Consider the following 22,500-nt stretch of genomic DNA (forward strand, 5'->3'; position numbering starts at 1 on the left):
GTCCCCACCTGAAGAAACACATAAGGAAACTGGAAAAGGTTCAGAAGTTTGCAACGACACTCGTCCCAGCGTTACGAGGGATGGGGTATGAAGAGCGCCTGAAGGAACTGAGCCTTACGACACTAGAAAAAAGAAGGGAGAGGGAAAATATGATAGGAACGTATAAAATACTCAGAGGGATTGACAGAGTGGAAATAGAGGAAATGTTCACACGGAATACTAACAGAGCGAGGGAACATTGGTGGAAGCTGGAAACTCAGATGAGGTACTGAGATGTTAGCAAGTTTTCCTTTAACGTGAGAGTAGTGGGAAAATGGAATGCACTTAAGGTGCAGGTTGTGGAAGCAAACTGAATTTATAATTTTAAAATTAGATATGATAGGGAAATGGGACAGGAGTCATTGCTATAAACAACCGGTGGCTAGAAATGCGGGATCCAAGAGTCAATGCTCGATCCTGCAGGCACAAATAGGTGAAAACACACAGGGGACAACGCTTGGGAGTCGTAGCCTAATGGCCCGGGTTCGATTTCCTCCGAAGGCGGAAACAAATGGTTTCTGTCACCCTGATGTTCTTGTTCACCTAGCCGTAAATAGGCACCTGGGAGCTCGACAGCTGCTACGGCCTGCTTCCTTGGTGTATGTGTTAAGAGAGAAATATATGTAGTAGATATAAGAGGAAAATTAGATTGTTGGAAAGGCGGGGTCCAAGAGCTAATAACTCGATTCTGCAGGGACAAACAGGAAATACAAACACAAACACACACACACACACACACACACACACACACACATACACACTAGTAGATGGACAGTTGAGAGACGGGACCAAAGAGCCAGAGCTCAACCCCCAGAAGCATAACTAGGTGAATACAGCTAGGTCAGAACACACTAGGGGCCTGAAACTCTCCAGCTCCCGAGTCTCTCCACCAATCTCTCAATCTTTCTTTCTCTATTCCTCTCTCCTCCCATCTCCCTCTTCTCCTCCCAGGTGTAGGGGGCCTGACAGCTGAGTGGACAGCGCTTCGGATTCGTAGTTCCGGGTTCGATCCCCGGTGGAGGCAGAGACAAATGGGCAGTTTCTTTCACTCTGATGCGCCTCTTCATCAAGCAGTAAATTGGTACCTGGGAGTTAGACAGCTGCTACGGGCTGCTTCCTGGGGGGTGTAACAAAAAGGAGGCCTGATCGAAGACCGGGCCGTGGGGATGCTTAGCCCCGAAATCATCTCAAGATAACCTCCCCTCCCAGCTCCAACTCTCCCAAGATCCCCCCCTCTCTCACCCCCTCAACACTCCCCCCCCCATCACCTCTCTCCCTCCTCTTCCTTCCTCCTCTCCCATATATCAGCACGCCAGCTGTGGTAGTACTTACAGTAACCACGAGGACCATAGTACATATACCGACATACTAAACAATTAGAAAGTAGAAATCCGTACTACTGAATTTGGACAAACTGGAAAAGATTTTGTATGTTGCAAAGAAACTAACCTATTCAAACCTTTCTAGGCCTAATACATGATATCTGAGGCCTAATATAGTATACATACGTGTGTTATACTAGGCCTAGGAATATTTAAGTTTGTTTTTTAACCTTATTTTTCTCGGACTCCATAAAGTAAATAGTACAAAATTCTACTATCTAATTGCTTTGTACTAAGGTGCACATAGTTACAAAAACTACTATCTAAACAGCAGGATGGGTTGTTATATGTCTCTGAAAATGTAACTTTTTTTTTGTTTAACACATTTAGGTACATCTTGGCAAAAAATGTAACGCTGTACATCACTTTTTAGTAAGTAATCTAGGGACTCGATCAGCCACCTTTCATTGATTTCGTGGGGGGGGGGGCGGGGATGGGTCCCTTGTTGTCCCGACTCCATCTTAATAGGACGAACAGGACCGACCCCGACCAGCTTATTTCTGTCCCATACGTCAGATCATTCACCCTGCAAAGTTGGATGAAGCTAGCCGCAAGCGTCTGGGGCCAGATTCACGAAGCAGTTACGCAAGAACTTAGGAAAGTGTACATTTTTCCTCAATCTTTGAAGGTTTTGGTTACATTTATTAAACAGTTTACAAGCCTGAAAACTTCCCAATCAACTGTTGTTATTGTTATAAACAGCCTCCTGGTGCTTCGGAGCTCATTAACTGTTTAATATTTGTAAACAAAGCCGCCAAAGATTGAGAAAAGATGTACAGATTCGTAAATGCTTGCGTAACTGCTTCGTGTATCTGGCCCCTGGCCTCTAGCTTCATACAAACATATACTCTCTTATAGATATCATTATATATTTGTAGGTTTATGTATAGATATGTTTTGAAAAGTTAGGATTTTGATAGAAAACGAAACACGTTTCGAGTCAGCTTCGAACACAGTCAAGAATGTTAACAAATACTGACCAATGAAGATTTTATAGTCAATATTCGACTAACACGGCGTGAACCCGAAGGTCATTTATTTTGATGATGGTCTTATGGAAGTAAACAAAGGAATATAGGACTCGGCGCTGCTCATTCTTGTATTATATATTGATTCTCAGACGTTAAGGTCAAGTCTAAGAGAGGAAGTGAATAGTGTGAAGTGGCTTTAAGTGACCAGGTATGGGGCAGTAATGTGCCTCAGCAACACTTCTAGACGCCAGAGACGTTGTTGATGTTTAAGATTCGCTACTAGGAACAAAAAGTTCCAAGTAGCACGGGCTATGGTGAGCCCGGTCTCCTACCAGAGACGCCCACATGCTCACATGCTCACATCGTCAGCTGCTCCCTCGTCTTGACCATTACACCACCTCCAACACTTTAAAAGATGATAAACCACACCTGATCCAAAGTCAAAGTGTTACGGATCGTTCCTCTTGTAATTGCAATATTATCATTAGTGAAAGGCAATTGAAAATTTATCTGCGGTGAAGTGTTTTTCAGACTGTTACAAAATTATTTACGAATGTGATAACATTTCTAGTCCCGACCGTCCAAGTTATCTTGTGGTTATCTTGAGATGATTTCGGGGCTTTAGTGTCCCCGCGGCCCGGTCCTCGACCAGGCCTCCACCCCCAGGAAGCAGTCCGTGACAGCTGACTAACACCCAGGTACCTATTTTACTGCTAGGTAACAGGGGCATAGGGTGAAAGAAACTCTGCTCATTGTTTCTCGCCGGCGCCCGGGATCGAACCCGGAACCACAGGATCACAAGTCCAGTGTGCTGTCTGCTCGGCCGACCGGCCTCTAAGAGACTGACACAACAGACTCGCTGATCACCAACACTACCCCACGTAGCGCATCACAACACGACCCCAGACGACAAACGTCAGCCTGTCACGACAGTAATGTTGCCACGCCAATCGAGGCTACAGGCAACTTTCCAGCATCAACATGGCACCCACACAACATGCATCACGGTTGTTGCAAATGCAACTTTCTCCCATCCCTCGGCCCGGCCTTGGTGAAGCTGCGACGGCTTCTTATCGGCTCCTGGTTCCTCTTTCTCCTATTGGCCTTTCTCTTCAAAATAATAATCTCGAACACATTTGATCGTGTTTTATGAGTCCACTATCTGGGCTAATGGCTCCACACCCTCAAGATTTCCTATGTCTACAAACCCCCCGAATATGACCCCAGGCTCCCCGACCCCAATGCATAAGACCCCATTCCACCTTCCTGACCCCACTTCCCGGAGAGGGCCCAAAAAAGCTCCCAAGAGTATTGGATTTTTATGGAATTGGTGTTGAGGCGAGTGTTTGTGTGTTGGGTGTTGGTGTGTGTGTTGGGTGTTGGTGTGTTGGGTGTTGGTGTGTGTGTTGGGTGTTGGTGTGTTGGGTGTTGGTGTGTGTGTTGGGTGTTGGTGTGTTGGGTGTTGGTGTGTGTGTTGGTGTGTTGGGTGTTGGTGTGTGTGTTGGGTGTTGGTGTGTGTGGGTGTTTGTGTGTGTGTTGGGTGTTGGTGTGTGTGTTGGGTGTTTGTGTGTTGGGTGTTGGTGTGTGTGGGTGTTGGTGTGTGTGTTGGGTGTTGGTGTGTGTTGGGTGTTTGTGTGTTGGGTGTTGGTGTGTGTGTTGGGTGTTGGTGTGTGTGGGTGTTGGTGTGGGTATGTGGGTGTTTGTGGGTTGGGTGTTGGTGTGGGGGTTTGTGGGTTGGGTGTTGGTGTGTGTGTTGGGTGTTGGTGTGTGTGGGTGTTTGTGTGTTGGGTGTTGGTGTGTTGGGTGTTGGTGTATGCGGGTGTTTGTGTGTTGGGTGTTGGTGTAGGTACGTGGGTGTTGGTGTGGGTATGTGGGTGTTTGTGTGTTGGGTGTTGGTGTGGGTATGTGGGTGTTGGTGTGTTGGGTGTTGGTGTGGGTATGTGGGTGGTTGGGTGTTGATGTGGGTGTGTTGGGTGTTGGTGTGGGTATGTGGGTGTTTGTGTGTTGGTGTGCGCGTGGAGAATAATCATGCCGGTGCTTGTGTGTACAGGATACATGCAGTGGGTGTTCTTGTATGTGGTTGGTATATGAGTGGATGTTTGTGTGGTCGAGTGTGGGGCCAATAGGTCAGTGGATGGGTGTGTGTGTGTGTGTGTGTGTGTGTGTGTGTGTGTGTGTGTGTGTGTGTGTGTGTGTGTGTGTTTTAGAAAACCAACCCTTCTAGTTTTGCATTGTGTGCAAACATTGTTACATAATTATAATGAAAAACAGTCAGTTACAGCCAGGTTATTGTGACTCATCGTCTGCATCATTCAGATACAGTACATAAGGAACAGGAGTCTCCAGGTACGGAGCCCTGTGGGGCCACCTTACCAATTCCTTTCCACTGGTATTTAATGTCTCACGATAATTCTGTGCTGTCAGTTGCTCCCTTGCCCAGCCTAGCACTTTCCAAGTCAATTCAACATGCTTCTCTATGTTGTTTATCAGTCTGTTATAGATGACATTATCAAAGGCTCTTTTTCTCGGTAAGACATGCAGTTCACCCAACTTGCTCTCTCTTGTGTTTTTTCTGGGTGACTCATGTGACTACCGCAACACTCCCTCACACTAGGGTGGTTAAAGCAGCGGCCGTCCTCACTAGACGCATTCATCAATTTTAACATTCTGTGTTAAAAATTGGTTTGTTCTCATAAATTAGTATTATTTTACATTAAAATTCTATGTATAGTTAGGCGTAGGTTAGGTTAGGTGTTTAGGTTCTGTTGGCGATTATTTGTATTTGAAGTTCGTGGGTGAAGTATTTATAACAATTTGGTTCGAACAGATGTCAGTGAAGCGCTTGTTCCGGAAGTGTTCGGACGTCATCAGTTGTGAGTCGTGTGTAAACCGTTTTTCATTCATACACAGCGGGTTTGGCGGCTGGGTTAACGAACTTTGTTCATGAGGACGGGGGTGAACTACCTTGTCCACCTGGCCTCACTTGTCTTCTCTAAACCCGTGTTGCCTCACCTTATTAACTACCTCGCCGCTACATGTTCTGCCACCGCTTTTATAATTATTTATTTATTCAGTGTATTTCGGGCAATGGACGACAGTGACAATGTTGTGTAATGTAGCCTCCTGACTTATCAAATACCTGCTCTACGGCAGTGGTTTACCAGGTGTCCAGGAGCTCTCCATTCACCTATATTGGTTTACAGACTTAATTGTGGATTACACAGTATACCTGCTGCCTCGTTCAACAGCGATGGGAACAACTGGTCCAGTACTACCGCCTTGTTTACGTACAATTCAGGTAATTTATTTCCAGTTTCCGGAGACATCAACATGCAGGTTAATATAGTCTAATGTAAGGTCTGCACGCTTAGCGGGCCTTATTTCTGGGTAGATTTTGCAGGCTTCCTTGAACTTTTTGCCCAGACTAACACTATGTGAGGGACATCTTCTGCTCTCCTTAGCCTGATAACTTGATACTTTATCATTGTCTTATGTGGCAGACTGGGATATTATCTACCTTTTACTGCTAAGTTATTCTCAAACTGCCTCTCCATTACTTTCCTGTCCTTAATATACTCCTTCCTAGTCCACCTATTGCCTCCATGTGTGCCTCAGTAGCATCTTCCTCAACCTTTCTCTTGACTTCTCTCTCCTGGATTTAACTTCTTTGTATTATCTGTCGACGTATGAGTTAATGTTCGTCTTCTGTGTCGCTTCTGTGTCTTTCCGGACAAAATAGTCGACCTCATACTCTCTTCTCCCTCAGGTTAATTTTCCCTTGGCATGCCTGAAGGCAGTCATCAGTGCCATTGTAGTTTCCCTGCCTGTGGTCTCGTTCCCTCCAGGACCCGCTATATATCCCCTTCACTTCTCTCCCACTATGTAGGTCAATACTCTTATGTAGGGGTGGCTGAGTCAGTCATGTTAACCACGATATGTACCGTGTATATCATCCTCTCAATATCACCTTCACTAAATGAAGACCAGGTTTATCACTGCTTATTCTGCCTTATTGCTATTCCTTCTTGTGTATTCACATAGTTGTACTTGCAGGGGTTGAGCTCTGCTCTTTGTGCCCGCCTCTCAACTGCCAATCAACTTTTTTTCCACACCCACACACACACACACACACAGGAAGCAGCCCGTAACAGCTCTCTAACTCTCAGGTACCTATTTATTACTAGGTAACAGCGGGCATGAGGGTGAAAGAAACTCTGCCCATTTGTTTCCGCCATTTCCGGGGATCGAACCCCGGTCTCTAGGATTATGAGTCCCAAGCGCTGTCCACTCAGCTACAGGCCCCTTAACTTCGTGTGTTGTGTGTGCTGTGTTAGACAGTGTTCGCTCATCATGCATCTTCCTTTCCTTTACGTTTTTACATTGTTCAGTCAATTTCGCTGTGATTAAAATCTCCAAGAACAAGATATTTCTTATCTTCCCACTTGCTGGCCTCTGTACCTTGCAGGCTCCTTGTCTTGCTTTTTACGAGCTCTTCCCGTGTCCCCCAGTGGTGTGTGTGTGTGTGTGTGTGTGTGTGTGTGTGTGTGTGTGTGTGTGTGTGTGTGTGTGTGTGTGTGTGTGTGTGTGTGGACTGGGTATGTGGGTGTTTGTGTGTGGACTGGGTATGTGTGTATGTGTGTGTGTGGACTGGATATGTGGGTGTGTGTGGGTGGACTGGGTATGTAGGTGTGTGTGTGTGGACTGGGTATGTGGGTGTGTGTGGGTGGACTGGGTATGTGTGTGTGGACTGGGTATGTGGGCGTTTGCGTACACAAGGTTTATGGAGTGGGTGCATTGGTGTCTGTAAATGAACTGGGTCTGAGTATCAGCAAAGTGGGTATTTGTGTGAAGGAATGTGTGTGTGTGTGTGTATGTGAGATAGCAACAAAAGACAACACCTAGATACCGACACTGAAGAGAGTGCAACAGGCACATTCATCCTGTGGGCCGGTGGGCTGAGCGGACAGCACGCTGGACGCGTGATCCTGTGGTCCCGGGTTCGATTTCGGGCGCCGGCGAGAAACTTGTTGGACAGGCCGGGGAGCGCTGTTCAAGACTGGGACAGAATTATAGGTAGGAAGTGATGAAAATACAGCCAGTTTGTTACCGCGATGGAGACGATAAAGAGAATTAGTTGGTAAAGCGGTCACTAGGGGGCTATACGGCCCAATATCACAGGAGCCGTGCATCAAGTCATTACTTAAAATGTTTTAAGCGTTTAAGTTTCTCCGATGGAAAGTATTAAGTCTGTCTTTGGAGAGAAAGAAATGGAAAAAATTCAATATATATATATATATATATATATATATATATATATATATATATATATATATATATATATATATATATATATATATTAGTATATTTTGGTAGCAGTCTTTCCTGTAGACATATATTATTAAATATGACCGAAAAAGTAAGATTAATAATTCTAACACGAATTTTCTCAATCTTTCGTACATTACGCTTCACTGTCGGAGGTAAATCAAAAATCACTTCTCCAAAATTCATTTTTATTTCTAGTCTGACGCGACACGGGCGCGTTTCGTAAAACTTATTACATTTTCAAAGACTTCACAAATACACAACTGATTAGAACGTATCTCTGATTTTATATCTACATTTGAGTGAGGTGGGAAGGGTGATGTGGCATTAACACAAGACAGAACAGGAGGGGATATTAATAGGGCTTTAAATAGGATAATAGGATATTAAATCCTATTAATATCCCCTCCTGTTCTGTCTTGTGTTAATGCCACATCACCCTTCCCACCTCACTCAAATGTAGATATAAAATCAGAGATACGTTCTAATCAGTTGTGTATTTGTGAAGTCTTTGAAAATGTAATAAGTTTTACGAAACGCGCCCGTGTCGCGTCAGACTAGAAATAAAAATGAATTTTGGAGAAGTGATTTTTGATTTACCTCCGACAGTGAAGCGTAATGTACGAAAGATTGAGAAAATTCGTGTTAGAATTATTAATCTTACTTTTTCGGTCATATTTAATAATATATATATATATATATATATATATATATATATATATATATATATATATATATATATATATATATATATATATATATTACAAATAGTAATAGTATAAATAATTATTATAATTATTACTAAATATAATAAAAGCATTATTATTGACATTGTACCTACACAGCATTATATATATATTTATTTATATACAAGAATTGGTATATATTGTATCGGTATATATTGGTATTGGTATATTGGTACATTGGGGGTTAAGAGAGCACATAGTAATGATGCTTTTTAGTCCTGTAAAGCCACTAGCATGCATAGTGTTTCGGGCAACACGCTATGAAAAACTATTATTATAATAATTATATATACTAGGCACTTCAGAGGCTAACAGCCAACAATAATATATATTATTTTCTTTATCATGAAGATTTCACTGAGAATGTCTCCTGACAATCCCAGCAGGTATACGATTATAGTAGCTCTGGCAGGCGGCCCCAACAACTGTGGCAGGGGACCCCCAGCAACTGTGGCAGGCGACCCCCAGCAACTGTGGCAGGGGACCCCCAGCAACTGTGGCAGGCGACCCCCAGAAACTGTGGCAGGCGACCCCCAGCAACTGTGGCAGGGGACCCCCAGCAACTGTGGCAGGCGACCCCCAGCAACTGTGGCAGGGGACCCCCAGCACCAGCCCCCCCCCTCCCACCACCCTAAGACTTGGAGCTTGATCACTTTCTCTCCAGTTTACCTTTCTATCTCTCTCACTCTCTCACTCTCTCTCCACCTTCCTTTCTCCCTCTCCTGGGTCCTCGCTTCCCCATTGCCGTCATAAGTAATGGACCTTTGCTTTCTCCTCGCCCTTCTCCCATTTTTCCGCCTCATTCATCAAGCCTTAATGGGGCGGGGGGGCGGGGGAGGCTTTGCTTTCACGGACCTTCTCCATGTTCATGCCCAAGTACGGTTTAGATTTTTCGCTGCTTTCAGCACTAATTGATTAATGCTTTCTATCTGCTTTTGCCCTAATTAATTGGTGCTTTCTGTTTTAGCCCTAATAGACCGACGCTTTCTGTTTGTTTTAGCCCTAATAGACCGACGCTTTCTGTTTGTTTTAGCCCTAATAGACCGACGCTTTCTGTTTGTTTTTGCCCTAATAGACCGACGCTTTCTGTTTGTTTTTGCCCTAATAGACCGACGCTTTCTGTTTGTTTTTGCCCTAATAGACCGACAGCTTTCTGTTTGTTTTTGCCCTAATAGACCGACGCTTTCTGTTTGTTTTTGCCCTAATAGACCGACAGCTTTCTGTTTGTTTTAGCCCTAATTGATTAAAGCTTTCTGTGTGCTTTCGCCCTAATAGGCCGAGGCTTTGTGTCTGCTTTCGTCCTAATTAATACCCGCCTTTAAGCCGGCGTTTGACTTCGTAGTGATTGTTTGTCTCTGCTTAAGCACTCAAGAACCTTTTCTATACTACGTTTTCCATGTTAACACCCAATAGGGTCGACCCTTCTCTACTTTCAGCCTAATGGGGGAATGTTTTCTATCTGATTTCACTAATGAATCGACACTTTTTACCATATGGGTAGATGCATTCTATCTTGCTAATGGGTCGAAACTTTCATCATCTCCAGGTGATTATTGAGCCGCCCCCTCTTCCCTTGATCACAGTGGGCTCCTTCCCCATTGCCACCTGAGCACAGCCATCTGTGGGGTGCCACAGCTATCTGTGGGGTGTCATAGCCATCTGTGGGGTGTCACAGCCATCTGTGGGGTGCAACAGCCATCTGTGGGGTGCCACAGCCATCTGTGGGGTGCCACAGCCGTCTGTGGGGTGCCACAGCCGTCTGTGGGGTGCCACAGCCATCTGTGGGGTGCCACAGCCATCTGTGGGGTGCCACAGCCACTTGTGGGGTGCCACAACCATCTGTGGGGTGAGCGTCTACTCAGCGAGGCAACAGTACAAGTGACAATACAGAAGCCATGGCGCCAGCACACATTTAGTGAAGGCTTAGTGGAGTAATCCCCCCGGGGCGCCCTCAGAGACCAATGTAAACAAACCCACCTTCTGCAAGTCACCACCCGCAAGCACACGAAATATAACCTCAAAGCCGCCCATTACCTACCTCAACTCTTTCCACTCTCACAACCAACGAGCTTGAAAACCAACCCACTACCAGCAACACAATCAACCCACCACCATCCTCACAATCAGCCCACCACCATCCTCACAATCAACCCACCACCATCCTCACAATCAACCCACCACCATCCTCACAATCAACCCACCACCATCCTCACAATCAACCCACCACCAGCCACACAACCAACCCACCACCAGCCACACAACCAACCCACCACCCTCCCCCCATATGAACAACAAGGAGCCGAGAAAGAGCTGCCGCTAAGTGAAATCCAATACTGATACCTACAGAGTGTTCAGGAATTAACTGGGCCCAGGTAGGGTTCCTTAGGGTGTTATACCCACTAGTGTTACTGTGTTGTTTAACCTTTTCTTACCACAGCTTCTACGGTGTGGCCAGCTTACACGGTACCACCTGGTGAGCCACAGTACTCACCTGGTCGGAGTGAGGGGGGGGGGCGCGTCTCAATCTTCAATCAACTGGAGTACATGTGCCAGAGCTCATTAGGCTCTCATATATTTGAAAGTGTTGGTGGGTATCCGTGTGCGCGTAGCTATGTAATCCTGCATGTGTTAGTGAAGGTGAATATGTGTTTAGGGGTGTTGATGGGTGTGTGTTAGGGGGTTAATGGGTGTGTGTTAGGGTGTTAATGGGTGTGTGTTAGGGTGTTAATGGGTGTGTGTTAGGGGGTTAATGGGTGTAGGTTCAACTCGTCCTTTCACAAATTAAATCACTTTTCGCTCGTACGCGCACTCAGGCTGAAAGTCGAGACGTAATTCAAAACAAAATCGGCTCACGAAAGTGACGTACTGTCCAGTTTTCTGTTTTGGGTCCTCTGGCTTAGGCTGTTAGGTTAGGAGAGGAAACTTTCAATTAACAGTTGTCATGACGTTATGAAACCTTAGGAGAACTTCCTGCCCTCCTAACCTACCAGAGGACCCTTAACTTGCTGTTTTGGAGAACATCCAAAATTTAATTGGAAACTAAATTTCCATTTTGAATTACGTCGATATTTGGCCTTAGCGCATACGATCGAAAAGCGACGTAGTGTGTAAGAGGACGGGTTGTGTGTTAGGGTGTAGGTAAATGTACTGTACTTACGAAGCCTTCGCTTCAATAAAGTATAGGACCATTATTACTTAATTACTTAATTCAATAATTTCTAATCGCAGCCAAACCTATTAAATACCAATTACATTGTGTCGACACCACCGAGTCAAACAATTTATTGGTTAGCCACACATTTATATCTTAAAATATACTTTAAAATTACTTTGCAATTTATTTGCAACAAATCACATTAGTTATTGATCTTTTTGGAATAAAAAGTAATATCTGCAACATATACTTTACTATGTCTGCTGGGCGATGCCTACCTGATGGAGGCTGATTTCTCTATCATATCTACACTTGAAACTGTGTATGGAGTCAGCCTCCACCACATCACTGCCTAATGCATTCCACCTGTTAACTACTCTGACACTGAAAAAGTTCTTTCTAACATCCCTGTGGCTCATGTGGGTACTCAGTTTCCACCTGTGTCCCCTTGTTCGCGTACCAATTCCTATACCTGATACCTGGTTGATGGGGTTCTGGGAGTTCTTCTACTCCCCAAGCTCGGCCCGAGGCCAGGCTTGACTTGTGAGAGTTTGGTCCGCCAGGCTGTTGCTTGGAGCGGCTATGTCTGTCTTTGTCCCAGGTGAGTCACCCTGGGAGTCCCAGGTGAGTCACCCTGGGAACATTACCAGCAGGGGTTCTTGGCTCACAATAAGGTGAATGTGTGCAGCCAAGGTTAATGTTATTGTGTTATTAACTCTTTGATTCTTATTTTGTAATTACTATTATCATTCTAGTTGATTTAGTCATTATTATCATTATCATCATCATCATACCATCTCCGTTACCACCTTTGATTCAAGTATTGCTACCACTCCTGTCACTACCACCATCACCACCACCACCCCCTTCACCACAACGTTTCCATCACATCACCATCCCAGCTATCACCACTACCCATCCACCTCCATCATCATCAGCACACAATCACCTCATACACCATCATGTAGTCCAGCATCACCGCCCTCACTACCACCCACTGGTGATGGTGAATCATACCTGAAGATACCTGCACGGGGTCTCTGGAGTTCTTCTACTCCCCGAGCCCGGCCCGAGACCAGGCTTGACTTGTGAGAGTTTGGTCCACCAGGCTGTTGCTTGGAGCGGCCCGCAAGCCCACATATCCACCACAGCCTGGTTGGTCCGGCACTTCTTTCAAGAACTTATCGTTTTTTTTCTGAAGAAGTCCACCTTTGCTCCGGCAATATTTTTAATGTTTTCTGGGAGAGTGTTTAAGAGCCGTGGACCTTTGGTGTTCAGACAGTGCTCTCTGATTGTTACAGTGTACTCCCACTGGTTTATATTACAGCAGATGTTACAATATACCCTCAGTGGTGCAAGTTACAGCAGGTGTTACAGGTGTGCGAGCCGTCGATAGCGATGAGTAATGTCCCACATTCAGGACCTCAGCCGATTACTGTAAATCAATACTCCATTACTCACTGGCAAGTGATGTGCTCGGGGTGCATCTCTCCTTATACGGCCTACACCCTGATGCACACCTGTACACCACGTGCCCCAGCACCTGTACACCACGTGCCCCAGCACCTGTACACCACGTGCCCCAGCACCTGTACACCACGTGCCCCAGCACCTGTACACCACGTGCCCCAGCACCTGTACACCACCACGTGCTGCCAACATATACTGACAATACACCACCGTGTTCATTTACCGTGTACAAGTCTCCCGTCACGGGAGAATTCCATTTGTAATTGTTCTATTATGCTGCCAGTGGAGAGAAGTGTCCAGTCCCTCGTCACATGGTCGTAGTGTATCATTGTGTGCCCATCCGCTTGTACAGTCCTTCCCCCGTCCATGGCTGCTAGTAGTGCAGTTTATTGGCCTTTCCACTGCACCTCAATTGTCTTATTATTATATATGACGTTTCATTCCCCTATCTTGATTCATTATAATTATTATTAGGCGTACTATCATTATTATTATCGCTGTTATAATCAGTATTATATATATATGCTTATAGTTACTATCGGCATGGTAATAGTAAGTGTAAGAAGGCCAGCACGGTAATGACAGCAGGAAGCCAAGGTACTTATAGGTCTTGGCCCTGAAGGAGGTTCTGTATCTCAGTGACAATTACTTAACCTAACATTCCAGGTTGTTATTAATAAGAACTTTACCAGAGAACACCTCAGTGTGGCAAGTGTACCCCAGGGGTCGTGTACCCCAGGGGTACCTGGTTGATACCTGGTTGATGGGGTTCTGGGAGTTCTTCTACTCCCCAAGCCCGGCCCGAGGCCAGGCTTGACTTGTGAGAGTTTGGTCCACCAGGCTGTTGCTTGGAGCGGCCCGCAGGCCCACATACCCACCACAGCCCGGTTGACCCGGCACTCCTTGCAGGAATAAATCTAGTTTCCTCTTGAAGATGTCCACGGTTGTTCCGGCAATATTTCTTATGCTTGCTGGGAGGACGTTGAACAACCGCGGACCTCTGATGTTTATACAGTGTTCTCTGATTGTGCCTATGGCACCTCTGCTCTTCACTGGTTCTATTCTGGGGTAGAGTACCCCAGGGGTAGTGTACCCCAGGGGGTAGTGTGATCGAGCCACTTGTATGGACCATTTACCCTGATGACATTGTGACATTAGATACAGACGCCAGGGAGTATGGAGATGATTGGGCACTTAACTTTACAAGATACATGAAAGAGAGCGTAACTCACATTAACGAGGCTCCCACGACCATTGCCTGCTGGGGGACCACCTCACTAAGTTAGTGTTGTCGGGAGAACCTCTCACATTACACCATCTCACCACGCACCAAATATACCACCATATGCTGAACATTATACAAGCTGCGATGTTTGTTTGTTGTTTAAGATTCGCTACCTGCAACAAAAAGGTCTAGGTAGCACGGGCTATGGTGAGCCCGTAGTTCCCAGTCCACTAGGAGTGTGGAGGAACTAGGCTGGTAATCCGTCAGGTTTGACCCGGTACCCGGCACACACTGGTGCAGGTCACGGGGTTCTCTCTCCCCCTGGTGCAGGTCACGGGGTTCTCACCCCTGGTGCAGGTCACGGGGTTCTCTCCCCTGGTGCAGGTCACGGGGTTCTCACCCCTGGTGCCTGTCTGAAGTAGCAGGACTCTGGCTCCACCACAGACTTCCTCCAAACCTTTCCTCATTCACAATTCATTTTACACTATGTATTATTACCTTTACCTGAATAATTGGTGTTTTAAAGTAAAATAATGGGACTAAAACATAAATAATGGTTTTGAAAAAACAACGTCAGGTATAAAGACTATATTATATATCTACAATAGAGAATGTATGTTCGCATGTGTGTGTCCAAAGTTAGGAACCAGATGTATAGGGCTAGCTTCACCCAGCTTTGCGGGAGGGGGGAGGACTAGATGGCCGGAGCTACCGCACTAATGTAGTAGGCTGGTCGGGGTAGGCCTAAATTAAATTCCGTAAGAAATGTTAGCATTTAGAGACACTCATCCGATTTTCATGAAGTGTGAAATATATGGTTGCCTACAAATGTTCAAATTGGTTTGGGTCTTAAAGCGGAAATAGGTGATGGTTTTGGCCTTTCCTCAGCTCTGAGGTGATGAAAGGCAGAGGGGTTGCCAATTTCCGCTTTAGAAGCCAAAGCAATTTGAACATATATAGTTAACACATGCATGTATATTGGCCTGGGGAGTGCAAATACTGCTGTCAGTCGTGGGAGACATGCTAACATTTACTAGCGGGACGTAGTTGACATTATAACATTTCAGTGTCGTTGGTGATGTTATCGAACTTGTCCTCTCGTGTAAGACGTCGCATCTTTCACGGTAACGATCACTTTGACGGATGTGTTACAACTTAAAACCCTGCAATATTAATAGTTTTTTTAAGCCACTGCCCTGATAGGTTTGTTGGGTTGCTTGGGTTCGTACGTTTCATGTTAGGCAAAACAGTTGCAAATTTGAGTGTGTCAGATGGAGAGAACGGAGTGCGGTCATTACCAAAGTTGTTTTCTGACATCATAACACTAAGATGTGATATTTATAATCTAAGAAATATGTCAATCGGGTGGAGTCTTAACAAAGATATTACTGAATAATACTTATACAGGTCCCTCAAGTATGTAGAACGAGGATTATTTTGAAGTGCATAATAGTCAAAGTTCTGGAGGAGCAGATGACTACCGGTGGCAAGAGGCATCACAGCAAGAGGGATGAGGTGTTGACGTCTCATTACCCTCTACCACCAAGTACACTATTCATCATGAACAGATGGCTCGCCTCTTGGGTCCCTCAGTACACGCCTCTGTTTGGGGTTTGTTCACCTCAAATAATAATTAACATGCACTTAATACATTATGCGTGTCTAATAAATACACTGAAGTTGGGAGTGGACTTAAGTAGCAGTAGTGTAGTGGGAATAAGTATGTGTAGAGTAATGTGGATGACAGAAGGGAGTGCGGCGGGCATGTTTACTCTCAATCAGCTGATGAAGCGGGAGGGAAACTCCCTACACACATGGCGCCGTCAACACCAGCCCTGACAGGTGTGTGCATTATATATTTATTGAAGCATTTCTAATTAGTAGTTTTTAGAATAAAAGAGTGTTTGCTATTACGCTGGCGATTGAATACATCAGGTTGTCAGCTTGGCCGCACCTTAGTCAGTTTATACCCCACCAGGGGCATGCAGGGGTGCCTGGGTCCATCTCCCTCTCCCTCCCTACCCCACTTTCTCTCTCACTCCCCGACGCCACTCCCTCTCCCTCTCTCCCCCCCCCCACCACACACTCTCTCACCCCCCCCCCCCCTAGCCCACTCTCACTTTCCCTCACCCCACTCTCACTCTCCCACAATACGCCACTGTCTCCCCACCACTCACCATCACCCCCCCAGACTCTCCCCACCACCCCACATTCTCACCACCCACCCCCACACTCTCCCCCCCACACTTACCCCGCCCCACACACACATACACACACACACATCATAATTAAAAGTTGAAGAACTGGAAAGACTGTCGTTAAAACAAGAACCACGATTTCACACTCAAGCAGACTGGCAGATTTTTCACGTGCTTTTTCCCACGCCTGCTACCACACCACACCCACGCCTGCTACCACACCACACCCACGCCTGCTACCACACCACACCCACGCCTGCTACCACACCACACCCACGCCTGCTACCACACCACACCCACGTCTCCTACTACACCACACCCACGCCTCCTACTACACCACACCCACACCTCCTACTACACCACACCCACGCCTGCTACCACACCACACCCACGTCTCCTACTACACCACACCCACGCCTCCTACTACACCACACCCACACCTCCTACTACACCACACCCACGCCTGCTACCACACCACACCCACGTCTCCTACTACACCACACCCACACCTGCTACCACACCACCCCCACGCCTGCTACCACGTGGGTGTAGAAGTACATTATTATTATTCCATTATTATTATTATTTAAAGAAAGAACAAAAAAGCCTGGAAAAAAGATGGCAATAGAGAGTCATTGAAGAGAACTAGAAATGACTATACCCAAGTTAGCACAGAAGTCGAGAGGCAATTTGGAAATGACATTCCTGCAAAAGTTAAGCACCAGCCAAAGCTGTTCTTTGGCCATATAGGAGAAAAACAACAATTCAAGATCATGTACTCAGATTAAGGGGACGAGAAGGAATTCTCACAGAAAATAATGAGGTATATGAGGAACTGGATAAGATTTCAGGTCTTTACAATAGAGCTAGCGTAGAGACCAAAGTTGTGAGATGAAAGGGGAACACATTGGACATTGGATGACATTGTGGTTACTGTATAAGAGGTAAGGAAACACCTCGAGGATCAAGATGTGGCAACAGTCAATGGGACCAGACCTAATCTCCCTATGGCTGCTGAAGAAGACTGCAGAAGTACTTTGTCACCATCCTGTAAAATTCTTAATAAAATGATTGAGACAAAAAAATCTCCCAGAAATCTGGAAAAAGGCAAACGTAGTTCCAATATTATTGTAACGGGGGGTGGGGGAAATAGCTCTATCTTGTCCATTATTCCACCCCCCAGTTAGCTAACGAGGCCGGGGGAAACAGCTCTCTCTAGTCCGTTATCCCGTCCCCAGTTAGCTAACTATTCTAGAGCACCTCCAGAGTTCCTAAGGCAACCTCTCTCGTTCAACACCTTGTAACCTAGGTATTTGAATACCTAGGTGCTAAGACTACAAGGCGCCGTCACTTGATCAGTTACCCGAAACTCCAGAGAGAACTCTAGAATACTTAGTCATTGCCACAAAACGTATAAGAGAAAGCGAAAGGAAAGAAATGAATAGTGAAGTAATTAGTGAGGGTTCGGGGTGAGAGGTAGGGAGGTGGGAGGAGCGAGGAGGATCATTAGTTGAAAGTGAGAGTTTAGAGAGGGGTGGAGGGAGAGGTGTAGATAGGTAGAAGGAGAAGAGTAGATAGTAGAAGTCGAAAGTAGATAGTAGAAGACGAAATGCTGCCACCATCCATTCATGATCATTAGATACAAGACAAGGAATGGAACTTGCCTGTATCACAAAATTCTCAAAGGATGTTATCATGAGTTCATTATTAGTATGTTCCCTCTGTACCATGTATCAACTCCAAACATGTACTCATTAATATCTTGAATCTAGTAACCACCGAGGCTTTCTCACCTCAACTCAACTCTCTAGGGAACACAGTGAAAGACCATTTAAATAATAAATTCAACAATTATATTTTTCATGATAAGTATCATAACTTAAGCAATCCAATTAAAATGTTAACGATTAATATTCAAAGTGAGTCATCCTCCAAGAATCTGAGAGCACTACAACTGACCGCCCCTGATCATCACACAACACTTGTAAAACACGACCAAGTCACCTTACTGTTCACTCACCGAGGACTGAGTCTAAGTTGAATAGAGAGGGGGGGGGTCTGTAGCTTGACAGAGACTGTCTCGCCCCTGCCGGCCGACAGCCTCCCTGCTAGGGACGTCTTCTCTACTGGCTCGTCTGCTGTTCTGTCTGTTAATGCTTAATGCTCGATAGTTCTCCGAGTTTATATTGGGGAACCTAGTAGCTAACTCCGCCCACAAATAGATAGCCTCCGGCACTACCAAGCCACTCCTTAAACGTCGGCATGTTTGAAGGCTACCAGACTACAACTAAGAGATTATCAGAAGCAAGGTGAAATTCGCATGATCTGACCTCAGGTCACTTGGGGTCATTAACGCTTTGAGGTGTGAGATCTCAGGCAGACAACTGGCGCCTCTCAGATCCTTGTCTGTGACTCATGTACTCTATGTATGTATTAAACTAAACCAAACACTTTTACAGTGTTACATTATAAAAGGGGATAGAAAGGAGGTCTTAAATTACAGACCCAGTGTCATGGACAAGTATTGTGTGTAAAGTGTTGAAGCAAGTAATCAGGTTGAGAACGGTGGAGCACCTAGAAAGGATCAACTATGTGACAAGAGATCAGCATGAATTTAGAAAGGGAAAGTAGTGCCTGACAAACGTGACTCAGTTCAATGACAGGATTACTAAAACAAGACAGGACAATGCAGACGATGAGTCACAATAACGTGGCTGAAGTAGTTTGACCAGACCACACACTAGAAGGTGAAGGAACAAAGGGAAGGTGAAAGGTGAGAATGGTCTAGGACGGACCGAAACGTCGTTGTCCCTTCACCTTCTAGTGTGTGGTCTGGTCAAGACCGGACAAGAAGGCTGGATGGACCGTATTTTCCAAACGCATCTGACACTGTTTCTCGTGAAAGACTGGTGCACAAAATTAAAATATAAAGAGGCAGGCTGGGATAACTGAGGAAAGACTGACCTAAGTAAGGGAGCACCTGAAGGTCAGAAGCCAAAGAGGTGGTTTCAAGCTGGAGGAATATAACAAGTGAGGTCCCACAAGGTCCCGGGACCACTGCTCTTCCTAATGTATTTGAACCACCTTCCGGAGGGAGTAAGCTTGGACATATCAATGTTTGCTGATGACGTAAAGCTCATGAGGAATGTAAAAGCAGGAGGAGGATTGCAGAAAGTTACAGGAGGACATACACAAACTCCAGGAGTGGTCAAACAAATGGTTGCTTGAATTCAATCCCAACAAGTGTAAAGTAATGAAGACGGGAATGAAAGGAGACCAGAAGGCATTTACATCATAAGGGGGATGCAACTACAAGAATCGGAAGGGTAGTTTTTAGAGTGGATATAGTTCCAACATTAATGCCTGATACACACAAAAGCAGGATAACATCGGTGCAACATGGTACACTGGTAAAAATAACAACATCGTTTAGAAACCTAAATGAAGACTCCTTACTTTGCAGTGATTTCGAGGATCAACGTCCGCGCGGCCCAGTCTCCAACAAGGTCTCCAGGTTGGTCGGCTGGTGAACCTGGCTAATGGAGGCGGCTGCTCGCAGCCTGACTTCTGACTCACAGTACCGGTCTGGAATCCACACTTTGTGAAGCCTAAAACTAAAGCAACATACACAATACTGATAGGAAGAGACAATGACAGCCTTTTTAAATTGAGAGAAAGAGAGAACAGGAGGACAAGTGGAAACTCACCGAAGAGAACAAGTTATGGAAGTCACCGCCATCCACAACTTTAAGAACAGATTCCACAATGGATTTGAAGGTCAGATTAGTTAAGCTATAACGCAACAGGTACAACAAAGATTGTAGGCTGGGTATAAAGAGCTCACTTAGCTGGGTATAAAGAGCTTACTTAGCTGGGTATAAAGAGCTCACTTAGCTAGGTATAAAGAGCTCACTTACCTGTGGTTACTGATAAGTCAGCACCACTCCCCCCCCCCCCCCAGCGATCTCAACACCACTCACTGTAGCTGGCAACCATTCATGGTTTTTCTCCACAATAAAAGCGATAAATAGTCAAGATTTAAACTCGGTGTGTTGATGTTATAACCTTGTGAGTGTACCCCGTGGCGTGACCGCCCGTCCCCACTTACTGGTACACCACACTTCACACAGGAGCCGGTAGCCGAGCGGACAGCACGCTGGGCACGTGATCCTGTGGTCCCGGGTTCGATCCCGGGCGCCGGTGAGAAACGATGGGCAGAGTTTCTTTCACTTTATGCCCCTGTTACCTAGCTGTAAAATAGGTACCTAGGAGTTAGTCAGCTGTCACGGGCTGCTTCCTGGGGTGTGTGGTGTGAAAAAAGGTAGTAGTAGTAGAAACAGTTCATTGACAATTGAGAGGCGGGCCGAAAGAGCAGAGCTGAACCCTCGCAAGCACAACTAGGTGAATACAACCAGGTGAATACAAGGCCCTCAACTGAGTATATACAATATTTGTAATATTAATACAATGACAAAAGCTTCTATGGCTTTGTAATTCAGTTACGAATAAAATTTGTTGATAAAATCAATTTCTTTGTTAGATAGATAGAAAACGTGCAATGTTTTTTTCCCGTGTGGGTATGTATAGGTATAGAGGCTACTGAAGCCCCTATCCGGTGTGGGTATGTTATGGTGCAGGGGTGACGGTCAATACCTGGTACTTACCCTTGGCACTGAAGCAACTAAGACAAGCGGACGGTCATAGGAGTTATCAGCCTCCGAACGGAGAACTTGAGGTCCGGCTGGGGCACCCAGCAGATGTGGGACAGGTGTAGTACACAGGACGCTATGTATCTCCCTTGTGAGATGTAGTACACAGGACGCTATGTATCTCCCGTGTGAGATGTAGTACACAGGACGCTATGTGTCTCCCGTGTGAGATGTAGTACACAGGACGCTATGTGTCTCCCGTGTGAGATGTAGTACACAGGACGCTATGTATCTCCCGTGTGAGATGTAGTACACAGGACGCTATGTATCTCCCGTGTGAGGTGTAGTACACAGGACGCTATGTATCTGGAGGTGGGATGCAGTACACATGGGTACACACACCAAGTTGCCCCAGCGGACATCTCCCACACAGCCTTAACACCCGCGTGTTCACTAAACTCATCGGCTGACAATAACCAGTCCCAATCGGTGAGAAGTACAGTTAATAGTTTACAAGGTGGTGCTGGTCACTACTTGCACTTGGGTAAGAGTGGAGAGAGTGATGGGCGTGAGTGGTAGAGGGAGGAGATGAGGGGGCGGTGAGGGCCAGGTCAAGAACCGGTTGTAAGGTTGCAAGGGCCGCTGTCAGCCCGGGCCGCCGTGAGCGCTGCGTGGTCGGGCTCGTGGCCGGCCACACGCACACTGACACGGCTCTCCACCAATGCCTGCCTCACTCCCTCACTCCCTCCCTCCCTCCCTCCCTCTCTATCTCCCTCACCGGCCTCACCTCCCCGGTACCACCAACATCCTACCTTAACCCCATACTACCTTCCCTTCCCTCACCTGCCTTCCTACTTTCCCTAAGCTCCTTCCGGAAGGAAAACAACTACAGGAATCGGGAAAAGATAAATACTGTGGAGTGGATATAATGCCAACACTGACAGAAGAGGCACATGTAAACAGGACAACACTGACAGCATATGAAAAGTTGGTAAACATTACAATCACATTTAAACTCTAAATAAGGACTCTTTAAATGCAATCTACAGTGTATAACCTAGGTAAGGCTAATTCTATAATATGCAGCACCTGAAGAAATACTAAACTAAATATGAAAACGTTCTGAGGTTTGCAACAAGACTGGTGCCTGCAATAACAGGCCTAAGCTACGAGGACATATTAAGGAAATTGACTCTCACAACCCAAGAAGAAGAGAGTAGATATGACCACCACATACACTGTGGGGCATGGACGTGGTGGACAAGGACACCCTCTGTAAGTTGAGGGGGAAGAAGATCGGGAGAACATCTGCAAACGCAAGTAAGTCCAATTAATGTAAGG

The 22,500-nt window shown here is 45.8% G+C and overlaps 1 long non-coding RNA gene across 2 annotated transcripts in view; it reads right to left on the reverse strand.

The window, feature by feature from the left end:
* Positions 1-21,848, reverse strand: part of LOC138368639 (uncharacterized) — a 392,302-nt gene extending 370,454 nt beyond the window's left edge. For both annotated transcript variants that reach the window (XR_011229623.1, XR_011229622.1), the window contains exon 1: positions 21,175-21,848. This is a non-coding gene — a long non-coding RNA (uncharacterized lncRNA). The remainder of the gene's footprint in view (positions 1-21,174) is intronic.
* Between the last annotated feature and the right edge of the window lie 652 nt (positions 21,849-22,500).

This window comes from Procambarus clarkii, chromosome 25 (genome assembly GCF_040958095.1).
Source record: "Procambarus clarkii isolate CNS0578487 chromosome 25, FALCON_Pclarkii_2.0, whole genome shotgun sequence".
Taxonomy (NCBI): domain Eukaryota; kingdom Metazoa; phylum Arthropoda; class Malacostraca; order Decapoda; family Cambaridae; genus Procambarus; species Procambarus clarkii.